General features: G+C 41.2%; 1 long non-coding RNA gene across 1 annotated transcript; it reads left to right on the top strand.

The window, feature by feature from the left end:
• Nucleotides 1-5158: 5158 nt before the first annotated feature.
• Nucleotides 5159-11661, top strand: LOC308281050. Its single transcript, XR_013961807.1, has 5 exons — nt 5159-5241; nt 5518-5637; nt 10224-10379; nt 10826-10957; nt 11595-11661. It is a non-coding gene; the product is annotated as an uncharacterized lncRNA (long non-coding RNA).
• The last annotated feature ends 6683 nt before the right edge of the window (nt 11662-18344 follow it).

The following is an 18344-nucleotide window of genomic DNA, read 5'->3' as shown; positions in this document are numbered from 1 at the left end:
ATTATTTGACATAATCGCAATTATTTTTCATAATCGTCATAATCGTTTCCATTTTGAAAAAAATTCATATCTTCTATAGTCTATCTATAGTCAAAAATAGTGGAAATAGCAGATCTACAAGCTCACAACGTGTCGCGATTGTGAGCTTGTAGATCGGCTATTTCCACTATCAATGTTCTTTTTAAGTATAAAGTTGTTAAATATGTCAGTCATTTCTTTGTATATTTAGGTTTAGGTTATGTGTCATATCTGCCATGTACAACTTCAAAGCCTAAAAGCCAAACAGAAATGTAATTGTCAACGACAAAAACACAATTAAATCGCTAATCACAATTATTTGAGCGACAATTAATCGTCATGTAAAATGTAAATCGTGTGACAGCCCTAATGTTCGATCGGTTTAACCCTGATTTGAGCTTCGTTGTACAACCGCGTCACTTGCAGATTCAAATGAATGAATGAATGAGGCTTTAAAGCAGGATTAAATAGCAATGTTTTATAAGCCAAGGACCCCCTAGCAGGGACCCCCACTACATATTGTAAAACATTTTCATAGATTTCATAATAATAATTGTTTTTGTTTATTTTTAATACAGTATTTGTTTTGGAAAATTAAAAGTAATTTAATACAATAAGAAAAATATTACAAAAAGTAATTGAAAAAACACTGCATCCTCACATATCAAGGGTGTTCACAAAAGGCCTGAGTAGACGATAAAATGACATCAAAATGTTTTTGAAAGTGAAATCTCCCTTTCACTCCACTATTTCTCAATGTCTGGTTCAGGACCCAGCAGGGGGTCTGTAACATTGAGAGGGTACAAATGGAACCATGTTTTTACAGAGAACCTTGCCCCGCATTCAGCTGGGCCAGGCTGATCACGGGATGCAAGAGGTTGGAGAAGGAGGGAAGACGGACGGAGATGCAGAAAAGCATTCTGGAGAACTGGAGCCAAACCGTCTTCACATGGTAAGTGCCCTGATAATGTGCACATGCAGGTGTAAAACACATCCATAGAAGAATTAGAATAGAAGAATGTATCTCGTCAGAGTGTGAGAGAGGGTTACACATAATAACATAACAGTGGATTCAAAGAATAATCCACCCTGTCTCTACTCTAGAGGTGCGATATTGGTTAGTTCAGTACAATCATATAGGACATTTCTATCTCACTTTGTCTCGTTAGAGGAAGAGAGTGGTTCGATGTCGGTCCTCCTACAAGAAGTTCCACGATCTGTGAGTCAACTATCCTTATTTTCCCATCACGCCTCTTCCTATACAAAACTTCAAACTCCATTACCTGTGCTTGCTTCTGGTGACTCTTAACCTCCCAGCGGATACGTGAGGAGGCCGTGTTTTTTCAATAATTGTCTTTGTTTATTTTGAATACAGTATTTGTTTTGGAAAATTAAAAATATTTTAATACAATAAGAAAAATATAAAAAAAATAGATGAAAAAAGTAATTGAAAAAACACTGGATCCTCACATATCATGGGTTTTCACAAAAGGCCTGAGACATCAAAATAGACATTGTTGTGACGCGTTGTGAGTTTGTAGATCGTCTATTTTTTGGCAAAAACGTACGTATATTATAAGTATATTTTACCAATTATAGAGGGTTTAAGTGGGATCTGCAGCTTGGCAAATAAAAGTTGAATTGATCTCAGTGCTTGATGGAGGACAATATCATGATAAATGAAATCTCCACGATACGATTATCGTGATAAAACGATAATATGGCTTATCGTCGCATGCCTATTCAGGACCCACCAGGGGTTCTAATTGGACCATTAAGGGTCTGTAACTGAGAGGGTACAAATGGAACCATGTTTTCTCTTTGGGAACCCTAATCTACGTTGTAAAAGTATCATTGTTCATTTAATAAGCATAATTCTGCAACTCTTGTGAGTGTGCAAATGGTTCCATCCATTCCAGTGATTTTTCATGGTGATGCACTTGTCTTAATGTTTAATACAATCAAACGTGTTATTCATGAATGAGGTTCTGTGTGTGAACTAGGGATGGGACGATACGCGATATTATCGTTTATCGCGATAAAAAATACTGAAGATAATGGTATCGTGGAGATCAATTCAGCTTTTATTTGCCGAGCTGCATATCTGGTACCACTTAAGCCCCCTATAATTGGTAAAAAGTACTTATAATATATGTACTTGATACAGTCTTTTTTTCACACTCTATCAAATATCTTTGCCAAAAAATAGCCGATCTACAAGCTCACAACGTGTCGCAACGCGATGTGTTGTGAGTTTGTAGATCGGCGATTTTTTGGCAAATGTTCTGCCCAAGGATAATGGATTTAGATTATCGCGATATCATAAATCACAATTGTCACAATAATGGTGATATGACATTTTCATATCGTCCCATACCTAGTGCAAATGATTCCATCCATTCCAGTGATTTTTCATGGTAATGCACTTCAATACGATCAAACGTGTTGTTCATGAATGAGGTGAACGTGTGTATTTTCCTGACTGTTCATGAAGTACTAATGCATGAAGTAATTTGTTAATATTCATGTTTATTTCATGTACACTTAACGTAAAAGGCTGCTGGCTGATTTGTGTAGTTGTGTTCTTGGCTGCTACATGTGGAAGGATCTCTCTCACATACTGTATGTTGTCTTTTCTCTGCAGCGTCTGCTTCAAGTGTGGTCAGTTGTTTGCAGGGAGATGGCATGACAAAGTACTGAAGAGGCCTTACTGTCACAGTTGTCGGGGTATGTCATTAAGTGGACAATGATTACAAATAACTCACTGCATTCTCAAATACAGTACAAACACATACAGAATTAGTTTTTTTGTTGTTTGTTCTTCAAAAAATGTATCCAAGATCAGGGCAGGAATTTCATGGAGGTCATGGCCGCCGTTGCCCCTCAGTTTGGCCTTGTGCCCTTCAAAGAAATGGCATGACCTGAGGCCTTAATGCCCCAGATGACTGTACCACTTTCTCCTATTTCTCTTTCTTGTCATTATGTAGATAATAGTCACCGGTGTCTCTTTCTTGTCATGTAGACACCAGTGTCTTTTGTTGAGATTCTGAAATCTTAACTCCCCATCTTTAAACCAATCCAGTGACTTTGATTGGTGCTGGGCTGAGCATGGATCAGATTGTAAATACCATCATTTATCTATTTCACTGCAAATTAGGTTATCGTCCCTATAACCCTTAAATTCAACAAATTGTTTCAAAGGACTAAAATCTTGTTTTATTTGATGGCCTTCCTGCCCTGACAGGAAGGCCTTGCCCCTAAAATGATGAAAGTCCAGGCATGTCCAAATATTTACTTAGTTAATGTGTTTGAATACATATTACGTCATTTAGACTTGTGCTATCATGTTGCAGTATGTAACATCGCCTCATTGATGTTAACCTATTTTTAGTGTTAACGTGATTAAAGCACCTGCGGTAGCAAAAATAACACATTCACTACAAGACCATATTAAACATGTCAATATTCAGTATTAGTTGTTACATGACCAAGACAACTTGCTCTTTGAATTTGAGTGCCCATGTATTCAAACTTGCATGAAAAATTATATTTTTGAGTGCTAATCTCCTTATTCATTGTATACTATATTGAATAAACAGATCACATGAGTACATAATTGTCTCCACCAGCCGAAGACTTGGGGGAGAGTATGTTTTCGCCCCCGTCCGTCCGTCCGTCTGTCCGTCCGTCCGTCCGTGCGTGCGTGCGTGCGTGCGTGCGTGCGTGCGTCCGGGTGTCCTCCAGTTTACCAGCTAATCGCCGGCCCCGTTGGCCCGGTCGCTGCCAAACTGAACACACACACTCCCTGGATGCCAATTCAGAACCTCTGCCCCACATTTTTCACATGGGCCTGTTCTAGCGCCACCAGGAGGCCAATTTGTGCAAAACTACCTTTTGGCCAGTACTCCTACAGATTTTGTCCAAAAATCACGCAAATCGGTAGACCGTATCTCTACAGTCATGTGATTGACATGGATCCGTCTGATTGTCCATATTCCATCCTGATTGGCTGAGATTAGCTTTCAAAGTTTGTAAGATTGGTCAGTTTTGAACAAAATGCCTCAAATCACGAACACAGCGTGCAATTCTTGTGAAATTGTGCACGCACATTCCCACTAGGCCGAGGAAGAAATGCCACTTCAAACTATTCAAATCAGCCTCATGGCGCTATAACAGGCCGCCTGGCCTGGTGGAGACCTGTGCTCGGAAGAGCACTGCTTCTAGTTAGTGAATACATTTGACAAACATTTTTCTTGTGGACTGTACAGTATGAGTGTGAAATGGAAACAAGGGAAGAAATGCATGAAGACACAAGCTCCTTGACATCTTGCTTTCTTTTTTATTGATCCCAACAGTCTTGAAACCGAGGGATCCCTCGCTGATTCATTACAGAAAGGTAATGGTTCTCATTATGTTTTATGCATGATGTTCAAATGAAGAACAAATGTTACGCACGTGATCCCCAAATGGTCACTGTCAGAATCGGCCTCAGGTCTTAATGGGTTAAGGCAGGGGTCTTCAACAGGGGGTCCGGGACCCCTAGGGGGTCCGTAGAGTTACTACAGGGGGGCCGCCAAATTCTTGTGTGATAGGATAATTATTTTAAATTAACTTGAACCCTCACATCCCTATTCCGAAGAGAACTTTAGCCAAAAATAGCAGATCTACAAGCCCTCAACGACTCGCAGCGCAAGGCGTTGAGAGCTTGTAGATCGGCTAATTTCTGCAAATAGGTTTGGTGTAGAGGTAAAAAAGAGCAGACTAAGTACATAGTGAAAGGTCAAGTTTACAAAATATCGACGATGGTTAAATGTCTGAAAATACACATTAACATGAATCCAACATAGACTGATGACAGTGCTGTCAAACAAGTCTATGAATCTATATATGAAGTCGATGGAAATCTCCATCACACATTTATACAATATGTAGAGGGGGTCCCTTCATCTCTCTCTCAGCTAAGGGGTCCTTGGCCTGAAAACGTTGAAGACCCCTGGGTTAAGGTGTTACATTGAAATTATACTTTGAAATGATACGTTCATTATTTAAAATAACAGGGAATAATTCCTCTCCTCTCTGCTATAGTGGATTCCTTGTGGCCAGTGTGTGGCTTGTCGTAACACAGTGAACTGTGGGCAGTGTGTCAACTGCATGCATGGACCTGACTGGCCCCTTTTCCATCGCATTTGCAAGAAACGTAAATGCATTTGTCCCATTCGCAAGGTAGGAAGAAATACCAGTTGTTTGTTGGTTGGTTACTTGCATTCCCAAACCATAACGTGCATGTTATCAATGGTATAATACAGTTTTAGCGCCACCTGTGCACTTTTTTAAGTTAGTGCTGGTTTTCTGCTCCATTTAATGAATTTAGATTTGCGATGCAACTTTTATAGATCGTCTATTTTCACTATTTTAAAATGTTTTTAAAATGATAAAAAAGGAACCGTGTTGGACATACCTGGTTTCCACCCACCAGCAACGATATCCATGTTTTTACAGAGATTCAGTATTCAGCTGGGCCAGGCTGATCACAGGATGCAAGAGGATGGAGAAGGAGGGAAGACGGACGGAGATGCAGAGAAGCATTCTGGAGAACTGGAGGCAAACCGTCTTCACATGGTAAGTGCCCTGATAATGTGCACAGGGTTCCCACGGTCATGAAATTCCTGGAAATATTTTGAAATTAGAAAGATATTTTTTCCAGTACTGGAAAAGTATTGGAATTTATCAAGGGTCCTGGAAGGTCCTGGAAAAAATAGCTATGCATTGTCTTTGGTTATTGATTTTGTTAATACCTCTGAAATGACAAATTAAACATTGGCCAAATTGTCAAATATTTAAGGCAGAAATTGAAAATAGCCGGTCTACATGTGTTGCGAGGCGTTGTGACTTGTGAGCATGTAGATCGGCTATTTTCACAATAAAACCGTGTTATACAAAATGTCTCAACTCTTAGTGCTCGTCAGGGTGGGGGTCCCCTGTTCAAATATGATTATTTCGGGGGTCACACAGCCTGAAATTGCGCATAGGAGTAAGCGACTTGTTATTCGGCTGAATTATTGTTATATAGTCCTGGAAATCGGGTTAAATATTCTGGAAAAGATTGTCAAGATAATTGGCACTGGGTGAAAAATGGGTTGCAAAATACTGGGATAAAAATGATAGTTAAAAAGAAAAAAATAACAGTAATCAAATGGGACATTTCTATCTCACGGAAGAGTGCTGTCTATGAATACCCTCTATTGTGGAAGTTATTCCTCTGACAGAATGAAGAATTGCGAATGTATTTTAGTAGATTTGAATGATAACAAGAGATGACAATAATATAATGAAAAGAAGATGCATTAAAATGAAAGAGGGTAATGCATTGAAATGAAGATAGACAAAGAGCTAAAAGAAAACTGACAGCGTCAGGTTGCATCGGAAGGCAACGGGAGTCTGACACCGAACCCAGTGTTGGTGAAAACTACATGCAGAGTTCCAGGAGGATGAAAGGTTGACCCCAAGGATAGGAATGTAATCAGACGGCCCTGATGCAGTATTTTGACTAAGCAGTTAGTTCTCCTTTCCCAGGACACACTACGCAGTTGGCTTCTTATCTCCTTTGTTTACGTACCCTGCTACTCCTAAGACTCTCCATTCAGACATAATTGTAACAATGTGTAGTAGTAAGACTTACAACACATTTTTGGACACTGCTCCTACAGATTTTGCCCTAAAATCACGCAAAGTGGTACACAGTATGTCTACAGTCATGTCATCAACATGGATCTGTCCCATTTAGTGCCTATTTGTGTACATACATGTGACCTGACGGTCACTTAATTCCCGATTAGGGAGTCTTACTGGTTATAATTCAGAAGCCAATGGTACACTATAACAGTTCACTCGAATTAGGTGAATAATGAATAATAATTCAATAATAGTAAATCAATAATTAAAGGATTGAATTCCTGTTACAATCTCTGAGTCACTTGCGGCTCTATTTCATGTGTGACTGGCTTTTCTTTTACTGTTTGCAAAGCCTGATCTGTCAGTGTGAAATGCGTTATGTTATCATCCACTTGATTTTCAGATCCAAGTACCATCAAAGAAGAAGAAGAAGAAGAAGAAGAAAGCTGGTGCCCAGGATGAGGAGCAGACAGAAAAGGGACCAGAGGTAACAGCTCTGGTAATAATCTTATAATTAGCCAGTAGCTATGCCCCTCCCCTAAAAGCTTTTGTCCAATGCTAGCTTAGCAACCGGCAGCTTGCCAAGACTGTTACCAAGGCAAACCTTGGCAAGCAGGAAGTTATTCTGCATTGCATTTAACAATCATTTTGCCTCAGTCTCTTCTCCCTCAATGCATGATCCTTATACTGCGTTCAATATTCCACCACCCTGTAACAGCTCCTTTTCCTTTAGGAATATAACACCTGACGAAGTTTATGTTGCAATTAACGATTTGAAAGTAGGTGGTGGTTCTGGTTTAGACGACATTGAAAACAAATTTCTAATCATTGCCTCACATATTCTCATGTATCCACTTTGTGATCTTTTTAATCTATCTTTATCCACCTGTGAATTACCATCTATTTGGAAGTGGTCCCGTATCACCCCTCTGCACAAAGGGGGTGATTTACTAGAGCCCAATAACTATCGGCCAATCTCAATCATTTGCTCCACTGTGAAAATATTTGAGAAACTGATTTATAACCAACTATCACATTATCTAGATGAACACAATATTTTATCCCCCTGTCAATCTGGTTTTCGGTCTAATCACTCCACGAATACGGCACTCATAAAACTCACTAGCGACATTCTTTCTGCTACTAACAATAGTAACCTAACTGGGGCAATTTTTATTGATTTGAGCAAGGCCTTTGACCTTGTTGACCACTACCTCCTTTTAGACAAGTTGTATTCTATTGGTCTGTCTAGGAATGCTTTATTATGGTTTAACTCATGTTTGCACAATAGAAAGCAATGTGTTTTAATCCAAGGGTGCAAATCTGACCTCGTAGTCCAAGAAAGAGGTGTGCCGCAGGGCTCAACTCTTGGTCCGCTTCTCTTTTCTATTTTTATTAATGACCTCCCTTCTATTATGTCACAATGTAGTGTTCAACTCTATGCTGATGATACCGTAATATACATCTCAGAGCCTACTCTGTCACACATTGAATCTGCTCTACAATCTGATTTGAATTCCTTACAACACTGGTTAGCTGCCAATAAACTTTTACTGAATAAAAACAAATCATTTACAATGATCTTTGGTACTCGCCAGAGTATCAATGCAAAAGCTAAATCACATTCATTTGCCATCCATAGCCTTGATGGTACACATCTGCAACGAGTTGATCATACTAAATACTTGGGTATCTGGTTGGACTCTGAACTATCATTTAAGTTCCATATTGACAGCATTGTAAGGAAAGTTAATCTTATTGTGGGAGTCCTATACCGTTCTAGAAACTATCTTACTTTTCCTGTTAGAAAAAAGCTTGTACTTCAACTCATTTTACCAATTATGGACTATGGAGACGTTGTATATCATACTGCCCCAAAAACTACTCTTATCTCGCTCAATACAGTTTATAACAAATTATGCAGATTTGTTCTTGGATGCCCATTCACAACTCATCATTGTGTAATGTATGAAAGCTTGAATCTGCCCTCTCCCGCTGTAAGAAGACAGCTCCACTGGTTTCAATTCATCTTCAAATGTATTCATTTTAATTATCCACAATATCTAAAACAATACTTGTCTCCATTTACATCTAATTATCATCTGAGGCACACCACCCAACATTATTTCATTGTTCCTTCATTAATTAAAAAAGCAACAGCCAAGAAAGCCTTTCTGTTCAAAGGTCCTTCTGATTGGAATAACTTACCTGCAGATATTCGTTCCATTTCCTCATTTAATATGTTTAAAAATAAGCTGTCTTCTTATTATGAGAGTACATGTACATGTTTTTAACTTATAATAATGAATAACTTTTGCTTAACTTTAGAAGTTAGGACTTTATATCTTATCCTTTATTAAGTATGACTTTACTACTTACTATCACAGCAGTTATGACATCCATTATATTGCTTTTTAATGATCCAGTCTTTGTTTGACGGTTCTGTTTTCCTTGTCTGTTCTCCGTTGTCCTGTTTGTTTACTTGTATTGTCTATTCTTTCTGGGTTGATTTGGTTGTTTTTGTTTTGTTTTATGTTTGAGTTATGTTCTACTGTTTTCCTTGTTGTCTGTTTTCCATTGTCTTGTCAGTTGAGGGTTGATTTGGTTGTTGTATTTTCTGATTGATTTTGTTTTGTTTGTTTCTGTTTTTTTTTCTCTCTTTTCTTTTCTCTCTGCACTTTTTTCTTGCTCTGTTGTACATTTTTGTTTGTGCTTAGGAGGATCCTCTCGAAAACGAGATGCTACATCTCAACGGGGTTATTCCTAATAAAGAATTTCAACACACACACATTCTAAGCTAGCATTGGACAAAAGCTTTTTGGGAGGGGCATAGCTACTGGCTAATTGAGACTCCTGTCCTGGTTGGGGTATTATACTGTATGTGTCATTTCCATCCATCCATCCATCTTCAACCGCTTATCCGGAATCGGGTCGCGGGGGTAACAGTTCCAACTGAGACCTCCAGATTTCCTTATCCCGAGCAACTTCCTCCACTCCCTCAGGGAGTATACCGAGGCGTTCCCAGGCCAGTTTGGAGATATAATCCTTCCATCTGGTCTTTGGTCTGCCACGGGGTCTCCTCCCAGTGGGACGTGCATCGAGGACCTTCCTAGAAAGGCACTCGGGGGGGCATACATACTAGATGCCCGAACCACCTAAGCTTAGTCATTTGTCAGGATATAATGGTGATGTAACACTTAGTAAGCTACAGCCATAGCAATAAGAGGGGCAGGGTCATATCTGAATGAATGACAAAAACAAAAGATCTAGCTTGCCAGGCATACACAGGTTGGTTTATCGTTCTTAAAACAAATAATAATTATCAGTAACACTTTCACCATGTTACGTGTTATGAGCTTGTGGATCAGCTATTTTCTCTACATTTTGCGAGAAGCGGTCATACACTGTATTATAAAAGGGGGCTATTCAATTTTTTTTTAACACAAAAGAAGTGTCTGCCGAAAGCGATGATATGATTCTTGTATAGCACCATTGTTTGGTGATAAATTGTCTTTGATCATGTCATTTTTCAGTTTCAGCGGAAGAGTCGCAAGTGTGGCTCTTGCCAGGCGTGCCTGTTGAAGACAGACTGTGGAACTTGTGATTTCTGTAAAGACAAGCTCAAGTTTGGAGGCAGAAATACGCAGAGGCAGAAATGTCGCCTGCGTCAATGCCACAGCCTGGCAAATGTAGGTGATGCAAATTCTGTTTGTTTTATGATGTAGATCTGCCATTTTCACTATTAGTTGATCATTTGAAATACCGGTAATAATATTAGGGATAACTTTGGAATTAAAGATGTTTGCCTACAATGCCCAACACAATTGGGAAAGCAGGGTTAATTTTAAAATGATCCCAAAACAAATCAGCCTAATGAAATTCGTCTTACCAAATTATCAAAGCCTCTTCCAGTGATATGTCTGGTGACATCTACCGTACATTCAAGGTACGGTAATGGCTAAAACTGTGGAAACAATTTGGATATTAAAAATAAATAACAGCTTGACAGAAGAAATGCGATGGTATTAGGATTGTTTTTTTCAAAGCAGTGGGCATAACTTGTTAGCGCTGGTTTTCTGGCTACCCCAGGCCCAGACTGAGATATGAGACTCACATAGATATTCATGTTTGACAGAGAACCTTGTTGCCCTGGATTCAGCGGTGCCAGGCTGATCTCGGGATGCAAGAGGTTGGAGTTGGAGACGGAAGAAACACAGACAGAGATGCAGAAACTCATCCTGGAGAAGAACCAGAGAGTTTTCCCAGTGTAAGGAATACAGCGCTCGCCCCAAAACACGCTCGCCTCGCTCAAATCCGGCGACCTTGGACCGGTCGCCACCAGGTATTCCTAAACGTAACCTCAGTAAAACTATGCCGAAACCTGGGGCGCCCACTGGCCTACTGGTCCAGTTGCATACCACATAGACTCAGTGTAGCCTGACGGCATGTCACTGGTTCGAGTCCTGATCCCGACTACCTTTGCTGCGTGTCACTCCCCATCTCTCTCTCTCTCCCCGTTTCCTGTCAGTCTACTGTCCTATCAATAAAGGCATAAAAGCCCCCCCAAAAAACATATCTTTAAAGAACCTAAACCTAATATTATTCCTAAAAGTAACCTCAGTAAAACTATGCCTAAGCCTAGTATTATTCCTAAACTTAACTTCAGTAAAACTATGCTTAACCCTAGCCTTATTCATAACCTTAACCTTAGTAAAACAAATACAGAACCGCTGGGTTCAAGCAAAATGGGGATGAGTGTGTTTTGGGGCAGGTCTTCCGGTTACCATTGTAATAAGTGCCCTGCTATACTGTATGCGGACAGTTTTTGCATCAATTCTCAAGAGTAACAAAGCTAATGTGATTTTATTTTTTGTGTAAATGTTCTCACTTTTGAATATGGCCAGGCTAATCACGGGATGCAAGAGGTTGGCAACAGAACTGGAGGACTAGAGGAAAATAGCTTTCCCATTGTAAGTACATGATTCGTTTGGATTCATTCATTTTCACATCAGCTCTCTAAATAAACTAGGGTTGCTGTGGTTTCTGGTGTTACACGGCGTGCAGGCATACACTGATTATGTGCCCATTGATAATACTATTTACTGCTTTATTGCTGCTATTTGAAGAGGTTGCACTATAAGAAATGTAATGATATTCTGTGTATAATGACAATCTTACAATCTGACATCACGCTCTGACATCACTGTGATGTCAGGGGAACCACACTAACAGAATCTCTTTCATGGCCCTATATCAAGATCCCTGATGTCATCAATATTAAGCCCATATTTAACAGGACTTCATATGGGAATGCCCATATTTGTAGGAAGACAGCCCATATCTGTGTGGCTCGTTCTACAGACAGGGATCTCCATATATTGGCATAAAAGGGATTGTATTTCAGATGTGATAGACATCATAGGTCTTTCACATAACGAATAACTGAGTAAGTATGTTTGGGGTCTCACAGCATATCTCCATATACAGTACCTGGATCTCCATATACAGGTACCAGGGGTCTCCATATGGGTAAATGGTGTATTTATATAGCGCTTTTATCCAAGGCGCTTTACATAGATTGTGCATTACATTCACCCATTCACACACACATTCATACACCGGTGGCGGAGGAAACCATGCAAGGCACCAACCTGCTCACTGGGAGCAACTAGGGGTTCAGAGTCTTGCTCAAGGACCCTTCGACATTAACTCAAGGGGAGCCCGGATTCGAACTGGGAACCCTTCGGGAACCCTTCCTGCTCTAAAAACGGTTTCTCTACCCCTGAGCTATGCCGCCCCGACGATGGGTAACTGGTTTAATATACCTGTACATCACTGGCCAGACGGCCAAGACATGGTGACATGTCTAAAGGGCGAGGACGCTTGTCGCCCTTAGGCGTCTAACTAGTAGTATTAGTTCTAGTTGCGACAGCAGGAAGCAGTTAAGTGTGAAAACCTGCAGCAATTGTGTCATGCTGTAACCCTTGCCTGCAATGCTGTAACCTGTAAAGCTTGCCTGTAATGCTGTTACTCTAACTAACACACATTTGAAATGTTTATTTATGACCACATAAACAGAAGTACAAGGAAGCCTCATACAAAGGTCATAAACAATGACAGTGCAGTCAGATAATATGAAAGAACAGCCAGTTACAAAGAGCCTAAATGGCTAATCATTGTTACATACAATACATGTCAGACAGCGGACATAAGTCATGGGTAAAGGAAGCAACGCCTCCTCCAAATTGAGCGGCTTCCTATAATGGCTGACACTGAGCAAAACCTTGCTAACTGTTTGGCCCTCCTTTTGGAGAGGCCTGCCATTTGTAAGCCCCTCACAACCAACTTGTGCACATGCCCTAGGCTGCCAAAGATAAAAACTAAAAGTTTGCATCTGTAGCCTAGCTGTGAGATGGTCTGCACTAGCTGTTGATATTTCAGCACTTTGGTTAGAAAGGCTTCTTCCAAGCTGTAGTCAAAAGTGCAGCCGACCTCGAGAATAAACACCTCCCTAAGGGTTTCATTTACAACAAAGACATCAGGAGTGTTAGCTGTAATATTTGAGAACACAGAATCATCAATACACAGGTTAAACATGCTCTGCTTCACAGCAGTGTGCTTATACAGTATGATGGAGGACCTAAAAATAGAAGAGATATCTTTTGATATCAAATCTACCATTCTGTCGTGCCTACATATGTAGAGGCCCCTGTATACATGGCAACCATTTAAGATGTGGGACATGGTTTCGGCTATTTGCTCATTGCCATGATGAATACAGTGAGGAGCATGGTTGCCTGGAAACCAGATGGAGAGATTAAGTTTAGTTGGTAAAACCTGTAATCTTGCTTTCAAAGTAAAGACAACGATGCACTCATCTATGGCAAGATTTTTGAACACAGAGTGAGAGACAGAATGGTCTGCATCAGGGAGACATGCAGTCTTCCCTTGCAATCTCAACTGAGTCCAGTGCTGCCTCTGCCTTTGCTGTTGTGCCCACAGGAGGCGACCTCGGGCATTAATCAGTGGAAGATGGTGTTCTGTTCCACACACAGTCATAGTTGCTCTCACAGAGATACTGGGGTCAGATATAACATTCTCTGAGACAGCCACCACCTCAGAGTTGGACCCTACCCACTCCAGGGTAACATCAGCCCAGCAACACAAGTCATTTAGGTCCGGCCAGTCTGACCACACACCAAAGCCAGGGGAGCGACTGTCCAGTTTTCCATTTGGTTTTCTCTTAAAACCAAGGAAGTTAGAGTCCGAGCCACGAGCCATAGGGACCTTGCGTCTTTTTAGGTCCAAGAATAGAGAAGAACGAGCAAGCATTCTCACATACTGGTCATCACTGTTCAGCATATTCAACAGATGGGAGAGCCGTGTAGCAATATAAACCCATTCGAAATTGGGAACACCCAGACCACCCTCGCCTTTACTGTGAAATATAATGTCACGTGTTGTGTGTGTGTTTAGGCCAGTCCACTGCCTCACTAGATGTACAGTTTTATCAGTCAAATCACGTAGTGATTTTCGTGGGATATGTACATTAGAAAATAGATGTTGTACTTTTGCCAATGCCAATACACGGACAGCCTCCAGCTTCATGATAAGAGGAAGGGGCGATGCATGAATTAAATCAAGTCTGCTGGAGTATTCAGAGGTGATTTCATCGACCTGGTCTTTCCATTCACCTGCCACATGGTTAAGTGCTAAAATAAAATTTACAGCACTCCATGGGCAGCCAGTTTTAATACCTACTTGTAAAGGGATGGGGTCTGTGAGCTTTTTCCCACAGATCACCTGTATATAAGAACCACAATACACATTTGTTACAATGTCAATGTAAACCTGGGGTAGATGTATTTCCACAAGTGATGTAATCATGACATTATGTGCAAGGGTTCCAAATGCATCACGGAAGTCCAGAAAAACGGCAAAGAATTCGCTGGATCCATGCTTGAAATAGTCAATACCCGTTTTTAGGCAAAACACATGTTCATTCATGCCCTGCCGATTGATGTATGCCTTTTGCTTGGGGGATAAGATGTTGTTATCCACAAGCCATGGCAGGATTCGGGCAAGGATGCATTTCATAAACACTTTGTAGATGGTCGGTAACAGTGAAATGTCTCTCCAGGTAGACGGATCGTCCGGGATATTGCCTTTTTTTGGTATCCTATGGATGAGGGCGCCCTTCCATGAATCAGGGACACTCTTGTTTACCAGGCAGATATTAAAGATGTTGGTTAAAACATCTGGCTGCGTAGCCCTGAGCTGCTCGTATGAAACACCGTCCATGCCAGGCGCACTGTTATTTGGCAGCGTGCGTAAAACGCTCTCCACTTCAGCCTGCGTAAAACGCGTAATAGCGGGGAGATTGGCTGGCTCCGAGGGCGCGATATCCGAGCGCCAGGGCGGTGGTGGAAGCGGGTCTGTAATAAACGTTCGCCCACGACATTTACTCTGATAATGTGACTGAACAAGCTCACAATTATCAGGACAAGGAGGGGGGTCGGGAAATTCACTGTTGTTCAGTATGATTTTAATAGCGTCGGATTGTCTGTGCTGCCACAGATATGACAGCTTTTCCCTGCTCACCTTTCTCCGTTGTTGCCTCGTAGTAGACGTCAGCGAAGGCTGCACTGTGTCCCGGAGAAAACGTAACTGCTCCTCGATCCAAACAGAGGCGAGGGCCGGTGTCACGGCGTCCGGGAACGGCTGCTTCGTTGGTAGCTTCTTTAATATCCGAGCTACGTACTTCAGAAGGGGGAGACCGAAGGGCTTTCCGCGACGGCTGTCAGTTGTAAATACTCCGTTGTTGAAAAAGATGCCGATCAGGAGTTTTATGAGTCGGATCCATCTCCCAGGGTCTGCTGATGAAGCATAGTGTTGTTTCACTTGCTGTCCGCTCACCAAACCGCTCCTGAAGGCTCTTTCTTTAACTTGAAAGGCCAGCCATTGCTGCTCAGTCAGGGGGTTCACCACCAGCTCAGAGAGCTCCATGGAGCCTGTCTCCATACCCAATGGGAGGCTCGGTGTTGGGTCATGGGGTAGCCACTGTCGCTGATACACTCTCCCGCTTTGGAGTGCCTGTTTGTAGGCAACTCTGATCACCGAAACCAGGCACATTGTCCAGACTGCTCTCCACAAAATCATTTTGCACATAACTACATTAACGACGGCAGTTACGACGGATGTGGTATTTTAGATGTTTAAAATACGGTGCTCATGCTGTGACCCACTGACACCCCGCCGCCGCTGCCACCGGCCGGAAACACACACACAGCCACACACACACACACACACACACACACACACACACACACACACACACACACACACACACACACACACACTTAGTGTTAAGCCTGTTCAGTTGTGGTCAGCTCAATTGATGTCCAGCACAACCTGGAACTCTGATCAGTTTGGCTCTCAAAGTGTACAGACGTTCTCTGCCCTTTTCCTCCTCACCTGTGCTTTGAAGAGCCTTTGCTTGTAAGTTTACAGACCACTCTGATTGTATAATACTCTTTAGCCCCAGCTGCCTTAAAGTTAAAGCTCCAAACAGCCCAGAACAAACTAATTAGGGTCGTGCTTGGTCTTCCTCCTCGGGCTCACCTTACCGATCATCACCACGAAAGCGTGGGGTGGCTCAAAGTAGCTGACAGTCTGCATTGGGCCTGGTGTACAAGATACCCATGTACCTGACAAACTACTTCCTAAAGGTCAAGGATGTTCACGATCACAACACCAGAGGCAGCTCCACTAATCATCATCAACGTAGACTAAACAAGGCTCTAACTCGTTCTCCTGCTATACCATCAACATGTGGAACGCCCTTCCACAAGCCTTAAGGGAGAGCAAAAATAGTTCAAATAGCCAATCTAAAAGCTCACAACGAGTCGATGTAGATCGGCTATTTTCACTATTTTAAAATGTTTTTCAGAATAGTAAAAAATAGTAAAGAATGCCAAAAAAGGTTTAGGCTTAAAGGTCCATTCCCACTGATAAACAGATACAAATATCTCTCTCCATTCATACGGATAAAAGATATGTCACAGATAAAAAAAAAAAAGATCTGTATCTTACTATCCACTTGAATGGAGAAAGATATTTTTTGTATCTGTTTATCTGGCCCAGTGGGAATGGGCCTTTAGGGGTATGGCAGCAAGAAAGAGTCCTCTTGTTTGCCGGGCATGCCGAGGAGGACACCTGCTGGTTGACATCGGTACTGCCCACAAACTGTAGTTATGCATGCACATCCATTGTCACCGCCAGGATATAAGTTATGAGTATGAGTTCATTTGTTGGTGGGAAAATGTAACCCTCCACACCGTGGCAACCCTGGGATTAAACAAAGATAATGTGAATGTGTTAATGTGTGTTGCTTTTCTCATTTTTGAATAGGGCCAGGCTACTCACGGGATGCAAGAGGTTGGAACACAGACAGTAATGAACTTTGTAAAACTAGAGGAAGAGAGTTTTCCCATTGTAAGTGCCCTGCTTTATGGTACATTATTCCAGGGGTTCCCAAACCTTTTTGTCTCAGGGCACCCCATAATTCTTTTTTTTTTAATCCGAGGCACCCCTACATTGTAATTTTCACTCCCAGCACCTTATATTTATAGCATACCTTGTGTGTCCAAAACCGTTCGTTTTGTATTTATCATCTATAAAATGTACTAAACTAGTGAAAACAGCAGATCTACAAGCACACAACACGTTGTGGCTTTTTTCACTAGTTTTGTGCGACAGATGAAGCGGGGCTTTGCTTTACCAAAAGACGTACACATTTGAAACTTGAAGATACAAGGTTTCTGCCCGACAGTGACGATATTTTAGTGATTATGTTGCGAGGAAAACATTGAGAATAATAGCCATTTTGGTTAGAACTGACTGAAAAAAACGTTGTACTTAGAGTTTAAAATGATACTAAATATTTTTTTTAAGTGTCCAAATAAATTCCAAATATTATCAAATGATCTCGCGGCAACCCTGGACTGCCGTCGCGGCACCCCAGGGTGCCCCGTCACCCACTTTGAAAATCCCTGCAATATTCAGCTTGGGAGTTTTTGCATCAGTTCTCTGGTTAAACAATAATATGAATGTCTAATTGTCTATGTTAATTTCTCTAATAGGGCCAGGCTGATCACGGCATGCAAGAGGGACCCATTGTAAGTGCTGGAAAACAAAGCTAATAAATAAACAATGCTAATGCTTCTCAAAGTCTCCCATGTCTGTTCTGAGGATGAGAAAGCCATCCTTTTTCTGTGGTTGATGCTCCTAATTCTTGGAATGGAATCTCTAGCTTAATTTGAATTGTATTCTTGCACAGTTCAAAGCCAAGATCACTAAACCCTTGTCTGTCTGCTTGGCGTGATTTTTTTTTATTGGTTTTGTTTTATACGTTGTTTTATCTTTTCTTGCGTTTCTTTTGTTTTATTGTGATAACCAGTTATATTTTTTTACTTGTGATTTATGAATTTTAGATTTGTCTTGTGATTTATGAATTTTAGATTTGTTCTTTATTCATGTGATGCTTACATTTTGTACACAACATTGGTGAAAATGATGGTAAACCTTTCTCACTTTTGAATCATCACAGATTACTGGGACCTTCAGCATGGCCGATGACGGAGGAAAATCCAACA

The sequence above is a fragment of the Nannobrachium achirus genome (genome assembly GCF_963921795.1).
Source record: "Nannobrachium achirus genome assembly, chromosome: 3".
Taxonomy (NCBI): domain Eukaryota; kingdom Metazoa; phylum Chordata; class Actinopteri; order Myctophiformes; family Myctophidae; genus Nannobrachium; species Nannobrachium achirus.
This window is presented reverse-complemented; position numbering and strand designations above follow the sequence as displayed.